Source organism: Ictidomys tridecemlineatus, chromosome Y (assembly GCF_052094955.1).
Source record: "Ictidomys tridecemlineatus isolate mIctTri1 chromosome Y, mIctTri1.hap1, whole genome shotgun sequence".
Lineage (NCBI taxonomy): Eukaryota > Metazoa > Chordata > Mammalia > Rodentia > Sciuridae > Ictidomys > Ictidomys tridecemlineatus.
The window spans coordinates 25,478,457-25,493,930 of NC_135494.1; the positions used below are offsets into that span (position 1 = coordinate 25,478,457).

The 15,474-nt window shown below is 57.1% G+C and overlaps 2 long non-coding RNA genes across 3 annotated transcripts; one reads left to right on the forward strand and one right to left on the reverse strand.

Moving 5' to 3' along the window:
- Positions 1–997: 997 nt before the first annotated feature.
- Positions 998–7,225, reverse strand: LOC144372127 (uncharacterized). 2 transcript variants are annotated; one of them, XR_013432184.1, is made up of 4 exons: positions 6,859–7,225; positions 6,380–6,508; positions 4,732–4,874; positions 998–3,672 (listed from the first exon to the last, which is right to left on the reverse strand). It is a non-coding gene; the product is annotated as an uncharacterized LOC144372127 (long non-coding RNA). The 2 variants fall into 2 exon arrangements; XR_013432185.1 differs by lacking the exon at positions 4,732–4,874.
- Positions 7,226–10,161: 2,936 nt separating this feature from the next.
- LOC144372128 (uncharacterized) lies at positions 10,162–13,400 on the forward strand. Its single transcript, XR_013432186.1, has 2 exons — positions 10,162–10,326; positions 11,502–13,400. It is a non-coding gene; the product is annotated as an uncharacterized LOC144372128 (long non-coding RNA).
- Positions 13,401–15,474: the final 2,074 nt, after the last annotated feature.

Here is a 15,474-nt window from a genome sequence, read left to right on the forward strand (position 1 = left end):
CTGGGGAGGAGGAGCTGTCATCGGGAGCAATGTTTGATAACCGACCCTGGATTCTGAAGGGAAGGGGTCGTCACGAGGCTCGCCCCTCCCTGCAGCCTGCGGCTGCCACTCACCGGGACTGAGAGGACCGACGCTGCGGGGGTAGCTCTCTGTCGAAGGAGACTGTTGGAGACAGAATGTCTCGGGCAGCCGTGTGTGGTCACCCATGTCCACACCTCCATTATGTCCAATAACTCTGCCACAAATTCTCCCACGCGTCTCCTTAGGTGTCCAGAACACACGCACCCTTCACACGGGGATCGCAAGTAGAGGTCACAGTGTCGCGAAGACTGCGACCCACCTGAACACAGGTCTGCCCGTTGTCCTAGTCCTAGGAAGTGGCCTCGGCCCCTTGTCATGTCCTGTGCTGATAGCCTGACCTGTGGCAGGCCCCTGGCTACTCCATGCTGATGACAAGACTCAGGAAGTCCACTGGTCAGGCCAGAAAGACCAGGATGGAGGCTGGGGGTAGGGGACAGGGGCTTCAGCTGACTTCCTGGAGGGGAACGGCAGGAGTCAGAGTGGCCACGTGGCTGGTGACCAGCCCATTGAGTGCTCGGGAACTCTGTGATGCTCAGGCAGGCTTCCCCGATGGGTGGCACTGGTGTGGAGGGTCACACCTTGGAACTGGGGCGAGAAGGCCGGGGGACACAGGGCTTCGCACTGGGCACTCTCCCACCCTCCCTCTCCACCACCTCTCCCCCAAGTGCTTCTAGACGGTATTTCTTGCTGTCACAAAACCCTAAATGCAGGCGTTGCTGTCCTGTGCTTTGAGTGTTCTGGGGAGTTACGTGATAGTACTTTTGGGGACACTTTCACATCTTTAGCCAGGGGTCTGCAGTGAGGGTGCCCAGGGACCCCTGCTTTGTAGCTGGCCTGTGAAGCGAGGTGGCCACGGAGGACTCTTCCCTCAGACTGTGCAGCTGGCCTCAGTCCCTTGAGATGCCTCTTCACAGAATTCATTTTAAAAAATTTATTCACACACTTGTTACCATTCATACTCAGGTTCATAAAACCAAAAACGTTTTAATTATGAAACATAAGAAAAGAATGTTTAATTTCAAGGCCAGACTGGCCTCTGATCTGCCTGTGTCGTCCAACAGTATTCAGCAGGTGCCTACTCAGGCACACTGGTCGGTAGGTGGGGGTCAAGGCCAGTGGGCAGGAGGCAGGGCCCCGCGGGGGACTTGAGAGCACGTTTCTGTCACTCAGTCTCTGAACAGACATTATGGTGTCATTTATTTTGAGCTGCACAGCTTTACCCATCTGTCATAGGCTCCCAATTTATGGTGCTGTGCTCAGATGTGTGGGGGGCGGGGGGACCAGGCTCCTCTCTGAGCTGAGGCGCCCCTCCCTGTCCCGGCCTTGCTGGGCGGCTGGGGGCTGGGGGTAGGAGCGAATGGAGGAGGGGCAGGTGGGTCTTGAGGGCTGCCAGCAGGAGCCCCAGGGTCAGGGATTCTCCGAGGGCCGGGTGGCTGCTGTCCCTGCACCTGCCTGACCACCAGTGAGGCCATCAGGCTGTGGGTTACCCGGGGGCCTGGGGGCTTGTTCAACTCGGGCCCCACCTTGGCTGTGGCTCTAAGTCAGGATCCTGGTGGACCCCCCCAGCTGCCAGGGCTCCCGTTCTGTTCTTTCTCTCTGACTCGTATTTTCCTGCCAAACCATCCACTTGTTCCTAAGTTGGGGGTGGGTGGGAGGGTGTCCCCAGTAAGACAGGTTGTTCCTGACCCCCCATAACCTTCCCTGGAGAGGAAGTCAAGCTGAATTGAAGTCATCAGGGTGGGCCATCATCCCATGTGACTGTCCTTATGAAAAGGGGAATTTGGACCCAGACCCATGCAGGGACCAGGCTGTGTGAAGCCAAGGGCAGAGGTGGGGGTGAGGGTTCTGCTATCAAATCACCAGTCACCACCAGGAGATGGGGAGGGGCCTGGGTCAGACGATCCCTAGAGCTGTTGCCTGCTGGCCCTTTGTCTTGGAATCCTTGTCTCCAGAGCCATGGGACAATACCTTCTGTCACCTAAGCCACCCACTCTGCCGTGTTTGCCGGGGCATCCCTACAGGGGTGAAGGAGCGGGTGTGTGTCTTCTGAAAACCTCCCACCCTTCAGGGGACTCCCAGGTCCTGCTGGCACCAAGAGCTGGACCCCTGAGGTGTCCCTGCTGGGCAGCACTGTGGTCCATCTCCCCACCATGGAAGACCAGGAGCCTCCCCAGCCAGAGGGGGAAGCCAGGGCTCAGGCTGTTCCTAGGTGACCAAGAAAGATGACGTAGCAGGCACGGTCACCACCTCAGTGTCACTTCTGCGTGGCTGAGAGTTCTAACAGACTCACTCCAGGGTTGCGAGGTGGAGTGGTGGGCTCTGCACCCCGGGGGCCAGGTTCCCCAGAACTGCCGGGCCAGGCTTGGGGTGGGGAGCTGCAGAACAGGACTCGGGGTGACGAGGGAGGTGACTTCCTGTTTTCCTCCTGCCCCTCCTTAGGGTCTGCTGTGGGCTCTCCCTTGCCCGTAGGTCAGGACCATGGAGAGCGTCCCAGCAGCTCCCTCAGGGCAGGCCTGTCCCCTTTGTGCACCTGGAGGCTGGGAGGCTCTCACTCCTCAGGAGACCCACTGGGGGAGCACCCAGGACAGGCGCGTCACGTCCCAGGAGCCAGCAGTCAAGGCCGGGTCCAGGGTCTGCCGTTTCAGCATCACCATCGTGTGGTCTAAGGCCCGCAGGCTCCCATTTTCCTTCTTCCACCAACTGCACAGCAGGAATGTCACCATCCAGGGACAGAGGCCACCTGTGGTGTTCCCAGGCAGACCTGGGTCCACGTCCATTCCACCGGGGTGCAGTCCTGTGCCCTAGCTGCAGAGCTTCTGCCCAGGAGGAAACGGGAGTGGCCTGGGGACAGGACATGGCAGTGTGTCTGCCCTGGTGGACGTCTCGGGGGCTGCCTGGGGCCAGAAACCCCGGGAAAGTGCTCAGCTCTGGGAGCCTGCCCTGGCCTTCAGGAGTCCACTGCTGAAGACGAGCCTCATCAAAACGCTCCCACAGTGAACTCCTGCTGTCCCCTGCCACTTCCACCCTCAGAGGGTGCCCACGCCCAGCAGATGGAGAAGGGAGCTGGCCGGACATGAGGGAGTCCAGGGGAGGGCAGGGCTGGTCCCTGGAGCTGTGGGGAAGGGGACAGGATTTGGGGGCCACCAGGGTGCCCGGGCTCCCCCTCAGCACAGCTGGCTGCTCAGTGCTCCAGCTTGAGCTGCACAACTGTCCCTGGCGGCCCCCGGGCCCTGGAGCTTTGGCTCTGCCTGAGCTGCAGGAAGCTGTGCCTGCTCCATGCCAGATGGTGGCTCACAGGCAGCGTCTGCTCTCACCATATGGAGGGCAGGGGTGTGAGCGGAGGTGTCGGCAGGGCGCGTTCCCTCGGTGGGAGGAGAGCGCGTCCCGGCTTCTCTCCCAGCTTCTCTCCCAGCTTCTGGTGGTTGGCTGCAGTCCCCAGGATGCCTGGCTGGAGGGACAAGCAGCCTGGCTTTGCCTTGGTCTTCCCCCGGCTTCTCCTGGGTGACGGGCTGTGTTCCGTGAGCCTTTGAGGAAGGAAGTCTGCATCACTCCTCTGTGACCTTGTCCTGGTCAGTGACATCTGTGAGGACCCTATTTCCAAACAGAGGAACATTCGGAGGCGGCAAGGGCGGGCGAGGACGTCAATGGTGGACTTTGGGGGAATGCAGCTCAGTCCCTACCACAGGCCAGATCCCAGGAAGAACTCCAACTGACGTGATGGCTCGCCCTGGTCACCAGGCCCCAGGACTTGAACACGCAGTGGGAGGGGACAGCAGGCACTTTGCCCCACGCCCCTGTAGGGAGAACCCCCTTCCACTCAGAGAAGTCAGGACTCCCGTGGACAGTCCCCTGGGCCTTCTGGTTGGCAGGCAGGGCTCTCCTGGATGTGTTTTGGCTTTGTCCCCTGAGAGCACCGGGGTTCTGGCCTGGAGGGGGGTCCCCCCTCCCTCATGGCTCCTGGCTTTTCTTCTCTGAACAAGGATGTCACCTGGGGTCCAGATGAAGTTGGTGAACACCCACTGACTCAGCTGGTGACCTCAAACAGGAGGCTGGAAGCCCCGTGCCCAGCCCCTTGGCCTCGACCCTGCCCTTGGGGAGAGAGGAGGGACAGCCCCCTCTGGGTCAAGGCCCTTGGGCAGTGGATCTTCCCTGCTGTGCTGTGGAGCAGCTGCCTGAGCGCCTGTGCTTAGACTGACCCGGGAAGGCTGGTCCGGCCCAGGAGGGCCATCCCCAGGGTCTGATGAGGCCCAGGCTTGAGCAATTTACAGCCATGGAAACTGAGGCACGGTGAGGTTAGGGACTCGCCTGGGTCACTGGCTGTGTGGGCTGGAGCCTGGTCAGAGCCTGGATCCTCTGTCCCAGGAGTGAGGCTGTGAGCCCCACCTTCCCTTGAGCCTCCTGGGCCTTGGTGTCCTTGTCCCCGTGGGCTTTCTGTGTTGACCATGCGAGTCAAGCTGCCCACAAGCCACCTGCTCCAGGCTGCGGTGCTCCCCTTCACTGGGGCTGGGGGCCACTCCTGGCCTCTCCAAGTGGACCTGCCTCTGAGAAGGCTGGGGTTGGCTTTGGCTTCCTCGCTCCCCCAGCTAGAAGCCCCTCCTGCCCAGCCACTAGCAGGCCACCTGGAGCCACCAGCTGGTCATGGCTTTGCACCTGGGCTGGGAAGGTCACCGGTACAGCCTGGAACTCAGTGCCAACAGCAAGGCTGGGCAGTCGACTGGCTTCAGAAGAGGCCATCCCCTGCCGACGCTGGAAAGGCCACGTGATCTGGTGGCTCTGGGGCTGCAGGTGGGTGCCTGGGAGGAGGAGGAGAGGGTGGTGGCCTTCCCCATCACCTCCCAGTGCCAGCTGCCCCAGCCTGGGACCCGCCCTGACTGCTTTCTCCTTCTGGCCTTCTTCTCCCCATGACCAAAGCTCGTCCAGAACATTCCATGATACACCTGCTGCCCCCAAGCCCACCCCTTTCCAGCTGTGTGGTCAGCTAGAGCCGAGGGCTCCCCGTGGGCCCATGAGGGCCACTCCTCTCTCACCACCTTCTTCCCGAAGTGTGCCTTCAGGGGGCTCAGCACCTCACTCCAGGCAGGTGACAGACTGTGGAAAGAGGAGAGTCGCCAGCGCTCCTGCTGGGGCCTGTGCTTGGCCCTCTCTGGGGGGTGGTTGTCTAACAAATCCTCACAAGAGGGTGTGTCCTGCACCCAGGAGCCACAAGGCTCCGTGATGCTGTGGTCCTAACAGATGTGCTGTGACTCCCCAAGTGGACTTCTCGGGGTGCCTTTGGTCACCTGCACTGGCTGTACTTCAAGTGTTCACAACCATGTGTGGCTGGTGCCGCCATGTTGGACAGTGGCCACCTAGGTGGTTCCACACCACAGGAAGTTCCACTGGGCAGCCCAGCCCTGGATGGCCCAATGGTGACACTGACTTAGCTGCAGAATTCTGTGAGTGTGCATGGGGTAGCCCTCCTGGGTAGCCATCCAGGGAGTCCACGGTCATCTCCAGCTACCCAAGGGCATCCCCAGGTGGAAGATCCAGCATCATCAGAGCTGGCCCCATGCTATGTGACCCGGAGGCAGGCCGGGAAGGACTCTCCTGGGAACACCTAGGTGTCAGCACCAAGCTACTGGGCCATCTCTGAATCTCACCATGGAGAACGAGAGCAAGGCTTTGGAAAAGTCCTGACTCCTGACAAAGAGGTCAGACTCCTGATGGAAGGCCAGGGGAGCCTGGAGAGGAGTCCCCTATGTCCCTTGGTGATCAAGGGTCTTTCTTGCCAACTCTTGGTGGACTTGAAGGGGTGTCTTCTGGTCCCACAGTCCTCCTGGGAAAAATACAGCCCAGGTGTTGGGGAGCAGAGGCCCCTGTGTGGGGTAACCCTCTCTCTTCCCTCTCCACCAGAAGAGAGCTCCTCCGGAAGTCCAATAATGGAGAGCTTATCAAGCTCTTGAGGTCGGGCTGGGTGAAGGTCTGCCTGGAGCACAGGCTGCTACTAAGCTGGATGCGAGGTCAGGAGATGCCACAGATGGAGCTGAGACCTCACATGCTCAGCCAAGAGGCGGTGGGGCAGGAGGCACAGTGGGCGGCCCCATCAGCGCTCACAAACGCTGTCCAGGGCTTTCCTCTCGGGGTGCAAACCACCCAGGGGGTCCATGAGGCGGCCCCTCTCAGCAGCCTCTCTGTGTGAACAGGCCTTCCTCGACCCCTGAGGCTGTGGGTCCCCAGAGCACACGCACACACCCACACGTACACACACGGATGCACACGCCCATATGCACACACAAAGAGGGGTGGAATCCCAACTCACAGAGGTGGAAAGGCTCCGATTTCTTCTTCCGGTCCCCATAGCACATGGCTGGCATCCCACTTTGATTTGGTAATCATCTTTTCTCCTTTCAATAGATGTCAACTGCCAGCTGGTCCTTTGAAAATAATACTGAAAAAAAAATGAAAAAAAAGCACATGAGACTTTTCAGAAAGTTTTCCCTGGACAGCCCAAGCCGCTCAGTGGCCCATGAGGGGCCACTCCTCTCTCACCACGCCCTGCCCAAAGTGCACCTTCAGGGCTCATCACCTTACTCCAGGCAGGTGACAGAAGGTGGAGGTTGGACTGTGGTAAAAGGAGAGTCCTATGCGCTCCTGCTGGGGCCTGTGCTTGGCCGGCTGGGGGGAGGGGGGTCCTCTAACACCCTCCTCCTCACCTGCTGCCCCACCTGCCCTGCAGCTGCCCCCCTGAGCCGCCTCCACCCTGTCTGCACCCCCTGGCACCCTCCGCTCCACCCTCACTTCCTGGATTCCTTTCCCGGGTCCAGTCCACTCCGGACACAGCCCACAGCTGAGAAGCCCCAGTCCTCCCAGTCCTTCCGGGTGAAGTCCAGGAAGGAGCTGGCCTGGTCCCAGAAAAACAACTGCACACCTCACACCTCACACAGCGTCTTACCGGATTCTGACTGAGATGTTAATGGGATCACGGGGGTTTATTTAAATTGTAAATGACAAATAATTGACCACATTGACTCCGCTGCTCTTCCTGGAGGCCTCCCTGCCGACTATTTTGGGGTCCCCAGGCCTCAGAGGTTAATTATCCAGGATGCTCCTCCTCAATATGCAAGCCCCAACCTCAGTGCCCGGTCAGTGCTGAGTGTCCTTCATAAACACCCTTGCCCATTCAGGTTTCTCAATCAATGTCACTTAGAAGACCAGGGACTGCGGCATGAGGAACGCTTAGCTCACAAAGTCAGTGTGTGGGGAGCCCGTGTTGGAGGAGGGCTGGAGGGAAGCCGGGATGCCCCGACCCTGCAGGGGGCCCCCAGACCCTTCCTCAGGCTCCTCTGTGACCCCCTTTCCGAAGTTCAGCTGCCTCCCCTCCGGGCCTCCTGCTGGTTTTAGGGGAGGAGAAAGAGAACATTTAGAAACAGCACAGTTCTGACCCACACCAAAAATACCCACATCAGAGCCTTACCCGTGACTCGGCTGGTGTGAAAGACGGCCTCCTTGTCACAGCTCAGTCACATGAGCTCAGAGACCAAAATAGAATGTTTGGCAACTAGTCAAGTATCATCCGCCGCTGCACAGGGAAGGAGGGAGCGCCAGGAGCCCGGGTGCAGGGGTGGGGGCTGCGGGCTGCCTGCCACCTGCCCTGCGCTGGCCCCGGGGCCTGGGGCAAGGCAAGCCCTGCTTTCATCAGGACAACAGAGACCGAGGGTGGGTGCTCCACGGACCCGCAGAGGAGGCTCACGGTGGGGGATGCCTCGGAACGTCTCGGGCCGGCATCTTCTACTCCCGTGAAAGATTCGAGAACCCAGGTCCCACGGAGACAGGGAGCCACCTCAGCTCCCGAGAGCCAGGCCTCTCGTTGCCAACCGTGCACAGCCGTCGTCAGTCCATTAGCCGAGAGGGTTGAAGACCCAAAGCACAATGAGGTGGTCCTGCTTTCCAGAGGGCAGCTCAGCAGCAGGGTGACCACTTCCCCCAGTCCAGCTGCCTTGGCTCCCCTGCCCTGGCACCCAGTCTTGACTCTGGACACCGTGTGGCCTGTGCAGGGGCCCTGCACCCCAGGGCTCCCTCTTTCCCCTCCGACACCTCCTGGCTTTCCCCACGGGGCCCTCCGCGTCCACCCCACATGCAAGCGGCCCCCTTTCTTCTTCCTCCGGCTCCCGCTGCCTCCTCACATGGTACAAGGACGAGGGTCTCTCGGGCCTCTTTTATCAGGGTGCCGAGCCCTCCTGTGAGACTCGTGAGCCACCCCCAGAGCCCCACCTGCTTTACCCCTGCGTGGGGTCAGGGCTGCACATGCTGAGGGGCCGTAGCGGCCCTCACACCGTGCCCACTGCTGTTCTCCTGGTCTGCTCTTCCCGTATCGTCACCTGTGAAACCTGCCTGCTGGGGTTGGATGGGGTGGCCCCCCGGGTGGATGTGGAACTGGTGGGGGGTCCTCAGGTCGCTGTGGTGTGCCCGACTCTTGCGAGACCAGGTTACTGGTAGAAGCCTGTGCCTGGCCCTACCCAGCCTCCCAGGCCTCCCATTTCCAGATGTGATGGCTCCGCCATTGCCATTGCCATTGCCGAGAGGTGGCACAGCCAAGAAGGCCCTCCCAGAGCTGGGCCCACGCAGGAATCCCATTTGAACCTCCCAAACTGTGAGCTGAACAATCTCCTTTTATCAGCCGCCCGCCTCAAGTATTTAGTTATAGCAACAAACGCTGATGATACGCTGCCCAACGTCTAGACCCAGTGACGGTCTTTAGTGGTGCTACCGACGGGAGCTCCCTGGTGAGATGTCCAGCCACCGTCTCCACACCCCAAGCACAGAGGCTGAAAGGGGCTCCCGGGTACAGATCACTGCTGCAGCTGTTCACTCACAGACCACGTACGCCCTTGGGAGGGTTCTCATCCCTCAGTGGGTTCTCAATCCCCTCCCGCAGGCCTGGGCACAGGGTCTGTGTAGCTGGGCTCAGCTATGACCCAGGAACCCAGGTCCACTGGCCCAGCCTGAGCTGAGCAGAGGGTGAGCCTCCCAGGCCCTGCTCCTGGCCTTGTGATTGGTACCTGCTGACGCAAGGGTCCGCCCCTTTCCCACTCTCTGCTGCAGTGCGTGAGGGTCCTGCAGCTCCACATCCTCGCTGGCCCTGGAGCGGCGGTGTCTTGGATCTGGTCGCCCTGATGGGGCTGTGCTGGCATCGCATCGGCACTTCCCTGGTGCCCTGCATGTCTGGCGAGGCGTTGTGAGGTTTTCTTGTTCTCTCCTCATTTTCTTACTGCTGAATTAGAGTCCTGGGCACGACGTGGGTAACGGTCTTTTATCAGATGCATTTTTTTGCAAACATTTTCTCCCGGTCTATAGATGGTTTTCTCGTTTTTTGACATGTTTTTAATCTTGCACAGGTTTTTAATCTTGATGAAGTCAGCTTATCGGTTCTCTCTTCCATGGATCGTACCTTTGATATTGCTGTTTAAAAAGTTACCACCAGACCCAAGTCACCTGGGTCTCCTCCTGTTATCTGCGGGGAATTCTGTAGTTTTACATTGCACACCTCGACCCCTGATCCATTTGGGGTTGATTTCTGTGATTGATGGTTTTTAATTCCCTCCTTCCTCCCGCTGTTGCAGCCCAACCCTGTGTTATGGGCTATTTTGGAAACCTGCTGGCTGGCATCTGTCCTCCAAGCCCTGGGGTCCTTGGGGTGCCCAGCTCAGGAACGAGCGTCTACACCCAGTGCTGTCTTGTGCTGGGAAGGCACGTGCCGGCCAGGCGTCTGCACCCCTGTCTGCAGGTCAGCACCCCGTGGACCCAGACTGGTGCTGCACTGCTGCTGGCCACAGCTTCACAGCCTCTCAGTGTCCTGCGGAGCATCCAATAGGTAGGTATGTGGCCGCCTGTGGTTGATGGTGGCTTCTTCAGGACCTTCATGGGGGGACTCTGCTGGGGAACTCTGCTCTGGGCCTCTCCGTCCCTGCCACAGAGTGCAGAGACCGTTTTCCTCACAGTTTCCCTTTCCTGCTTTCACGGTGTCTTTCCCACCCAACGTCCCCTCCCCTCTGGTGACAGCCGTTCACTGCTGATGGCAGGCTTCCTCTGGGCGTGATAAGTCGTCCTCATTGTCTTTCCAACAGCCCCACAGCCAATAAAAAGCAGCCAAACAGTGAAAGGACACTCAGACTGGTCCCCAGAGGGCCATGCAGACCTGAGATGTTGCTGGTGGTGATCAGGGGTTCTGTGCCTTTAAACAAACAGCCCAGTGACAAGGAGCCTTCAGTGAGCAGGGGCAGTGCCTGGGGGCAGGCGGGGCTGGGGCTGGGTGCACTGGGAGGGGTGGGAGCTGCCTCGGGGTGGCCTAGGACACAGGGCTCACCTAGCCACTGAGGGGCAAGGACTGCTCTTTCTGTCCCTGACTGTGTACCTGTGGTGACTGGGCGTGGCACCCCTAAGTTCCCAGGGAATGTTCACAAAACCCACGTCCAGGTCTTGGTCTCCTCTGCTCTGGGGCAGGTGCTTGGGGTGGGGGGCGGGACTGCCAGGATCTGTGGCTTGAAAGTCAGGGTCACCAAGGGCAGCCAGGTGAGGTCACAGGGCAGCGACCTGGGGCGGTCAAGCTCATCTCCCTTCTCAGGCACCTGCTGTCAGCTGCTCCCCATCTTGTCCCCCTCAGCAAGGGACAACAAGCCCTTTCCTGTCTCACCAGACGTGGGAGGGGAAGGAAAAAGTGCAAGCTCTGCCCGATCCCTGTGCCCGTCCAACTCCTCTCCACTCCCAGTCCTCCCTGGGCCTGGATACAGAGGAGGACCTGGCAGGGCAGCACACCCAGGTCCCTCCTGGCCCTGCAGCCCACACCTGTCCATGCTGGGGTCCAGGATGAGCCCTGCCGGAGTGGGGCCAGCAGAGGCTGCAGCAGTCCGCCAGCCGGGCCTTCCCGGGGTGAGCGGCAGAGAGGGCTGCCGGGGGCAGGCTCGGGGTGGGACCTGAGGTCCTCAGAGCGTCCAGAGAGGGCAGGGTGGGGGAAGGGGCTGGGGTGGGCATGGAGGAAAGAGGAGGGGAGCTCCAGCGGGCTGTAGGGGTTGACGGCAGGCCATCTCGGGGCACGAGGACACCCAGAGAGCTGGTGGAACACTGCTTCCAGGAGCCTCAGTGAGGGCGCGTCCCCAGGAGGGTGGCCCGGAAGTTGTGCCCTGAGCAGGGCCTGGGTCTCGCCCTGCCATCGCTGGGGTCAGGATAGAAGGGAATGGCAGAGTTGGGGCCCTTGTCCTCTCCTGGCCTTGGACATCAGGAGCTGCAGAAGTGTCGTCCCCCTGGGCACGGCCCATCCGAGGTGGCTCAGTGGAGCCACTGCCCAGTCTCTGGCACTAAGGACTGCCTCGTCACCCAGGGCTGCGGGCTGCACAAGTCCATCTCCCTGGGGGGGTGCTGAGCCCTGGCTTCCTTCCCCCTCATAGGACTCAGAGGGACACGCAAGCTCCAAACAGAACCCCGAATAGAGACGGTGGACAGAGGCTGCTGGGCTGCTTCTAGGGCAGGCAGGGCCACAAGTCCTCATCTTTGTGGCCCTGCCTCTGGCCTGTGCAGGACCCTGGGCCAGCTGCGTCCTGCTTGAGGCCACAGCAGTGGCCCATCGATCCCATCTGTCCCCGGAGTCAGGAAAGGACCTGGGACTTTAAAAATCCCCAGCAGTTGACACAAAAGGCCCTTTCAGGGCATTTCAGCTAACGAGGGACCTGAAGTCCAGGTCCTGAGTGGCCGATCTCTGTCCACACTGCCCTGAGAGAAAACAGACATCAAAGTCAGCCAGGCCCACGCTGCAGGGCTCCCTGGGGGCTTCGACCCCGGCAATTGCTGAGATTTCCCCCTTCACCACACAAGCTGAGTGTCTGGATGTCAGCCGCCCTGGGCACCCACCTCCATGTAGAGCAGATGTGCAGACTGGTAGCCCAAACGAGGTCAGGTCAGCCACCTCTGACACCGTAAGTGCTGCCTCCAGTCAGGCTGCTTTCTTCTGCGGGATCTTTGGGGCCTCCTTTGATGTGGCTGCGGGCACAGGGCTTCCATCCCGCAGAGACGAGCCAGCATCCAGAACGCAGCTCTTGGAGTCAGTGATGGATGGAGTCATTTCTGGAGCACCCCAGCTGGCCCAGCTTGGCCTAGACACGGGCCCTTCTGCCTCCCCATCAAGGGCATTGGTGGAGGCTGTGGGATCCACTCAGGTATCCAGTCATTGGAGCTCACGGGGCGTGGTGATGCGGTTCACACTACCAGCCCCTGTTGTGCACATGGTGGGCATGGAAGGAGGTGAGCACAGTCCTGCCCCGCTCCACGTCTGTGCGCAGAAGACCGGAGGCCATTAAAGCACACCAGAGACGAGCCGGCTGTTAATGGAGAGGCTACTCAGTGCTCCGCACTGTCACAGGCAAGTGGCCTGAGGTTTGGACACTTGGCTCCACTTTGTAGGTGGGGTTTGAAGACCCCAGAAGTGGGTCGGGACGTGGCCTCTGCCCTCACTCTCCCATCAGGGGTGGCTGTCGCTGGGCTGTCTCCACCGTCAGCCAAGGGAAGCCCCGGCAGGGATGAGGGCGGGCCCAGGTGGCTCTCAGGGATGAGCAGAGGCTCCTGGCACTGCCAGCACAGGACACACGCTGGCCCAGGGTGGGTAGGATTTGGACAAGAGGAGAGGGCCATTGGATAGGAGGCGAGAGCCGAGAGTGGAGCCGGGGTGGTGCTGGCCGCCGTCAGAACCACAGGCTTGGAGTCCCCGCTGCGTGCAGAGAGCAGCCCAGGAGACCAGGGAGCCCTGGCTCACACCGCGCAGTGGACGCCCCCACTGGCCACACCTACTGGACCACGTCAGGACTCTGCAGAGCCGGAGGACACAGAGCCCTGGCCCCGGTGGGGACCCACAGCTCAGGTCCCAATTCCCGCTGCTCTGCCCCCAGACTAGAAGGGTGCTCTCCAGGGAGTTTCCCACGGGTGGAGACCCTGCCCAGGGCCTTGGCCACAGCAGCCAGCTCCTTCCTGCCTTTCAGCCTCCTGCCAATCCAAGCCCAGTCCCCGGGTTGCCGTCTGCCACAGCCGGCCTGCTCCCCACTGCAGGCTGCTGGGTGCCGGGCTGTTAGTGCTTTACGTTAGTTTAGTGCAGTTGGAGTCCAAGTGAAAGGAAGCTGGCAAAGCTGAAGCCCCAACTCTGCTTTGGATAAAAGAGGCAAAACAATTAAGTTGTACATAAACGTATCAAAAAAGTGCAAATAAAGAACTTCACAATGATAAACAGTTATTAGATCTGTGGTTAGGAATGACCTTCAATATTGCTACAAATGATGATCTGTTAGAACACATAAAATAAATACTTAACACTTATCTATATGCAACACATTTAAGATATTATGCAATATATTAATATTTTAATAACATTAATATATTATGCAATATATTATAGTGAATTTAATTTGATCATATAATAAAATACTTTGCATAAGAAATTGCTGTTCTATATGAAATAACTAAATTTGTCTGACTTAAAAAAATAAGTTAAGAAAACATCTTCACAAAACAAATATCCTTCAGTTTTTCTTTTTAAAAATATTTCATTGCATATATGACATACTGGGGTAATAATGATGCCTGATACTGACATACCCCTGAAGACTGCAGAATACTATTTGGTCATGATCTTACACAACATATTAGATACGTGATCTCAATTCTAAGATTTTTCTGGCTCACTTTTCTTCAAATTTAACTACTGTTTAAATTTAAATTTAAAATTTTAGCTGATAAAACAAAAAGCACCATCAGTCAGAAGTTCACAATGATGTCTGATAATTTTTCATTTTAGGATGGATTTTCCTAGTGGTACAACTGTTACTGGCACTGTGACAACATTGGGATAAGTTTCTGATATTTTATTTCAAAATATAACCTTTAGTATATCTAGAGCCGACGATTCTCACACAATTTTTCTACCAAGATTTAACTCTCCATACAAATCAGTTTTAATTAGATTCAGTGTGAATCCGATTTTAAATATAAATAAACACAGTAGCATTTTCCCTTACAGACACTTATTTTTCTTACAATTATTCAGCCATATTGATTGCACAAATCAGTGGCTTCCACAGCTGTATATGACCCTCCCTCCAGCCCTCTCACCCCCTCCCATCCCCTCGCTCTTCCCCAAGACTCTCTCTTCTGTTTTCCTGTCGTTTTCCCCACATATGAGAGAAAATATGTGATATTTGTCTGTTTCAGGTTAAGTTTTCTTAATATGACTTCCTCCAGTCCTATCCGTTTTTCTGAAAAAATGACAGGATTTCATTCTTTGTGGCTGAATCATACTCTATTTTGTACATTTACCATTTTTTTTTTGCAAGAGTTAAAGGAGTAAGATTTATTTAGGAATAGAAATAGGAGCAAGACTCTCGCAGGGTGAGAGGGGACCCAAACAGCAGGTTTCCATATATATATAAATGTGAGTGTGTGTGTGACTGTGTGTGTGTGTGTGTATTCGTTCAATTCCCATCATATACATATACATATGATACTGGGAGTTGATGCCAGGTATGCCTAGCCATGGAGTGGCATCCATAACCCTTTTTAAAATTCTATTTACAGACAAGGTCTTGCTGAGCTGCTTAGGGCCTCGCTAAGTTGCTGAGGCTGGCTTTGAACTTTCTATCCTCCTGCATCAGCCTCCTGAGCCTCTGGGATTACAGGTGTGGGTCACTGTGCTCGGCATACCATATTTTTTTAAAGCCATCCATCTGTTGATGGACATTAGGCTGATTCCATATCTTGGCTATTGTGAATTGTGCTGCAATGGACATGGGGGTGTAAGTGTCTCTTTTGTAAATTTTTTTTTAGTTGTAGATGGACACGATTAATTGATTGATTGATTGATTTATATTTATTGGCCATTTGTACTCCTTTGAGATGGGCGCTCAGATCACTTACACGCTCTCATTCTTTTCAGCCTTTTTGAATCCTTTGTATCCTCTGGATAGCAACCCTCTGTCAGACGAAGGGCTGGCGAGATTTCCTCCCCATGCAGGCTCTCTCTGTACTCTGTGGACTGTCTCCCTGGCTCTGCAGAAGCTTTTTAATTTGACGCGATTCCATTTGTCAATTCTTGCTTTTAGATCCTGAGCTGTTGGAGTCCTAGTCAGGAAATTGTTTACTGTGCCTACATCTTGAAAGGCTACCCCTGTTTTCTTCCAGCAATTTCAAAGTGTCAGGTCTTACATGAAGGTCTTTGATCCATTTTGAGTTTACTTTTGTACAGGGCGAGAGGTAGAATCCAGTAAGGAGAAGAAATTATGTATGTCCCATCACCAAGCTCATCTTTGCCAGTTTGGTTCCTTTTTATTAAGTGAAGGGTTTCACTCTGATGTTACGGGTTTTCCAGCGGATTCTGGTTCCTGG